Source organism: Centruroides sculpturatus, unplaced genomic scaffold (assembly GCF_000671375.1).
Source record: "Centruroides sculpturatus isolate CEXI.00-Female unplaced genomic scaffold, Cexi_2.0 scaffold1159, whole genome shotgun sequence".
Taxonomy (NCBI): Eukaryota; Metazoa; Arthropoda; class Arachnida; order Scorpiones; family Buthidae; genus Centruroides; species Centruroides sculpturatus.
This window is the reverse complement of record NW_019385414.1, coordinates 243,146-248,170: the sequence shown is the minus strand read 5'-3', so window position 1 is coordinate 248,170 and position 5,025 is coordinate 243,146.

The following is a 5,025-nucleotide window of genomic DNA, read 5'->3' as shown; positions in this document are numbered from 1 at the left end:
TTACTTCCACTCAGGGAAATGTGATGGTGTCATAAAACTTTATAAAATGATTAAAAAATACCAATGAAAGGAATTAAATTAATTTCGGTCAAAGTTTTTTAGAAGTTATTCGCTTTATAATAACGCGATTATAAGCGAAGAAGCGCGCGCCGTAGCTGCAGCTATTTTTAGTAACAGCGACTGGCGGGAAATTTGAAAATTGAAATCCGAGATCACGCGCGCCATAGTGCCGATTCGGCACCAGTAATTAAATAAAAATAATGAGACGCTTTAAGCAAAAACTAAATTGCGCATCGTAAAATTGAAGAAAAATTAGACAGGTAATAATTTTTTCAGATTTTTCACACAATTAGAATTTTTACACGAGCTAATTAAAAATCGATTAGTGCCTAATCGGCACTAGGCGCGTGCCGACGGGTTAAGAGGCACTCGAAGACGAGGTTGTAGAATTAAGTGCTTTATTTCTTATAACAACTCCTATAGCTAGTCCGCTGAGGTTACTGTATATAGCTTTTCGGTTAAAATCAAAAGAAAAACATCCAGCAACGAGTTGCTTATCTTTTCCGGTAACACTTAAAAGTGCGTGTGTGGCGCCATCTGTTACGATATTTTGTTTCGTCAATATTTACATTTTTAACTATTATAAAATGATAAAAAGTTTAATCGTGAGGTTAAAGATAAATTTTCTAAATTATTTTAAATGCTAATAATGAGTAAAATCGTCATTAAATTCCATCCTATTCCAGATATAACAGGACTCTTTTGACTCTTTTATCTTCACTTCACTCGGACGTTAATCACCAAAATTTAATAGCGTCAATCCCCATAAATAGACAAACTTTCTTGCAAAATTTCAGAAATTTTTATGAAAAATCACTTCTATTTCGGTGATCAAAACGTGAAGAAAGCTGCAAACACGTGGCTAACCCGTCAGCCAGATGCCAAATCGCGACGGATTATCTGTGTTCGGCTACCAATGCACTCTGCATTTTAAAATCAATTTTAACGTTTATATTTTATACATTAAAGTACAAATCAAATTAAATATTATTAGATTTCGCAGATTTTTTTTCTCAATAGACAGTGTGTTTTCAGATAAAATCTCTGTTAAATATAAAATTATTTAATGTAGTCTTAATGCAGATTTGTTCTTTCGTTATATTCAAACACTTATAATAGCAAAAAAGAAAATTTGAAACTTTCTCATTTCTTTTCTTTTTCTCTTCAACAAAAGCTTTTCAATCCATGGTACTTTTGTTCTTAAACAACGAAAGATCAATAAAATAACAAAAATACATTAGGTAAATCCTTTATTGTTTATCCTTTCATGTACTTTTTAAATAGAAAAGAGTTTTTTATAGGTTTAGACTCCCATAGATCTTTAATTCCAGAATCGAAAATTCTATAAAGATATCTAGAACAAAGAAGAATTGGAAAATTCTAGTTGAAGTTAGTTAAGGACGTATTATTGGGATGCAATGTGAAAATATTGTAGAACTACAAACTCGCACTGGCTGTCTGTCCTTTCTTATTCTCGAGAACGGTGTTACATAGACGAAAGACTACACCAGATGTGCAAAACATAGGTCCAGGAGAGTCGAATTAAATGTATACGAACTTTCGCTTGGAATCGGAAGTGACGTTATTTCGTTTGAATTATTGTCTCCCTAACTGAGTTTATAAACATGACAGGCATTACTGTATTGTTAACAGGAAAAACGTAATAAACAGTGGCGAGACACTACTAAACTTATGTGAATTATGAGGAGAAATTGCCGTCTAGCATTGTCACATTGTTTAGAGAAATAGATTTTATAAGAATATTTGTATTTATAATAAGTTATTATTTCTAACGGAAACTGAATCAGTTTTTGTTTCAAATTGTTTAGTAAACAATATTTATTGTAAAGCTTGCAAAATTATGTTAGCTGTTATTATGTTTCGTGTACTAATGAGTTACCTATTAAGCCGTTATTATCTGCCCATATAATATTGGCTCAATTATTATATTTATTTAATTAGTAACAAGACTCTGTCGGTAAGCAAATAATTCTAGTATTAAAAATGCACATCGGCTCGAAAATAAAGCTTTAATTATATATTTTTGTCTGAAGTTATTAATCGTTTTATAGGATTTATATAGAAATTATTTATTTCTTCAAAAACCTTTGATATAAGGAAAAGCTTCATAATTTATGTGGGTGTCTTCATTTTGTTGTTTGTTCCGTCGATGTTTATAATTAAATAAATAAAGATTTTAACAAAGTAAATATAAAAATAGTTCCAATCTACGAAAAATTGCGAAAGAGAATACAAAAAATAAAGCTGGAACAAAGTAATAAAATAGAAGATATATGTAGCACAACGAATGTAGTTTATTCCATACTATGTACTTGTGAAAAGCCGAAAAAATACACAGGAGAAATAAAAAGCAGGAGTAAGACTTAAAGAACACGCCGCCGATTTGAAATAGAGAAAACTAAACTCAGACATTTACGATGATTGCACAATGAATAATTGCAATATTAACAAAGACAAAGAAAGGATTTTACACAAAGAAAAAATTGATACAATAGAAAAGTCAAAAAAAATCATATTAATAAAAATTTACATATAAAAATTACTGAAAACTGTTTAAAGAACATTATAAATAAGTATAAGGAAGTTAATTTTAAGGAAGAAAAATTGTGTATTAATATGTAAATTAGCAGATAGGTTAAAGAAAAACCCGAAAATTCAGTAAAAAAAATGTTATAATCAATATCAATATATATTATAAAGGTAAGTGTACAATGTGCGTGCCGCTAAAACTGAAAAACGAGTCCCGGTACGATTAAGGGAGTTATATGGTGTGAAGAAGGTTCCCGTTTTTACCCGAAGGGCGTGCTGTTGAAGATATAAGGGCTGGAAGTTTCGCCCTCTAGAAATTTCTAGAACATTCCAGAACATTCGAGAGTATTCGGAAGCATTCCACAACATTCCAGAATGTTCCGGGATGTTCTGGAACGTACGGGAACATTCGGAACATCCTAGGTCATCGTGGAACATTCCAGAACCCTCTAGAATATGGTGGAATGTTCTGGAACATTGTGGACCAAAGCCTTTTTTGTATGGGTGGGACTAACCATTGGTGGGAGTATATAAAGCAAGATCCGTCGTGGGTTCGAACGTCAGTTTCTTATCAGTGACGAAGGAAAAACTGAAAAAGTGAAAATTCCATTATTAGAAACGTTTAGAACGTTCGAAATTTTCGACAAACACTTCCAGTTATCCCCAATTCAACAACAGCAAACGAGATCAATACATGCTTAAAAAAAATCACATCTCTGTCCACACATACAAATACTGCGACTAAGAAAAAATATGAGAGTTGAATTCTCGAAAGACGAAACAACAGCACATTTTGCTCAAAACTTTTACAAATAGGCGAAGGCACATATCCCCCCTTGACCAAACGACTGGCCTCATTAAACTCGACAGTGATTTTTGCAACATAGCCACTACCGAAAACAAACCCATCGACCAAATTTATCCAAACATTGTTCACAACTATACCAATCCGGAGTGGCTATTTCAAAGGGCAATTTTGGTAACTAAAAATAACATTGCCGATGATATCAACTTTAATACAGTATTCAAAAGAAAATTCCCGGTGAGGAGAGAATATACAAATCGATCGACACGATGGTAAACGTTGAAGGAAGTGTCAACTTCCATACAGAATTTCTAAACTGTTTGCGAGTACCAGGAATGCCATTACACTACCTTCGACTGAAAATTGGATCTCCGATAATACTACTGTACTCAGAAATCTGAACTCACCAAAACTATGTAACGGAACAAAGATGATCGTCAAACATCTATCGAATAACATCATCGAAGCCGAACTTATGACTGGAAAGGACAAAGGACAAACAGTATTTATCCCCAAAATACCACTGATCTCTACTGAACTGCCATTCCAATTTAAAAGATTGCAATTTCCAATCAAATTACCCTATACCCTGGATAAGAAAATGAAAAATGTTGTTTATAAACAAGTATTGTAAATAGAATATGCTTTCAATAAAAATTTTTAATCTCTTATATTTATAAATTTATTTAAAATATAAATGTATATTTTAAATTATGTAAAATTTATGTAAAAAGTAGAATAAATAAATATTTTTAAAAAACAATATTTTATTATATAAAGGCTTTTAAAAAACAAAAAACAATTTTAATATCTGAACGAGATGAAGAAAAACCTGTTGAAAATTAACATCACCACTGCAGGCTAATTGCTGTTCAGTGCCCTGTAGAGAAATTTTAACTGTAAATATATGTATTTTTAAAAAAGGATGTGTATCAGTTAGCACCTCATTACTAAATGTCTTTAAAGAAAGGAACGTTGCAATTTTTCATTATATAAAAAATTTTGTAATATGGAAAATACATGTTCATATATGCACTTGTTATATGCATATTGCACTGGCTGCTACATTGATGCGTCAATAGTAAGTGGAAGTGCGAGGGAGCAAAACACTGTTCGAGTGTCAAACTATCATTGATGTGCGTGTTCATTCGACAACCGGCCAGATATGAATACAGTAGAACCTCTATTATCCGGACCTCCATTATCCGGATTTTCGATTATCCGGATTGTTCAAAATAAACAAAAATTTTACGAATTTGCTGATTTGCACTGGAATGCATAACTTTTTTTGTTTCAACAACGTCTCACCCAGCACAGTGGTCGTAAACTCTTAAATATATTTTACGTAGTAATAAAAAACTTGATATACGTATTTATAAATAATTTATATTCAAATTACATCAATTCTTTGACCAAGGGCGGCGTAAGGCATGGACGACGTGGACTGCGAGGCATAGGCCACCGCCTATGCCTCGCGGTCCGAAGGGCCTCGCGCCTGGAAGGTTTATGCATTACTTAAAAGCCGCAAACGCGACGAAAAAATTTTACTCGTCATAAAACGATAACTAGTTTGTCAAATTTTTATTCATAAAAATGCAGTTTCAACTGCT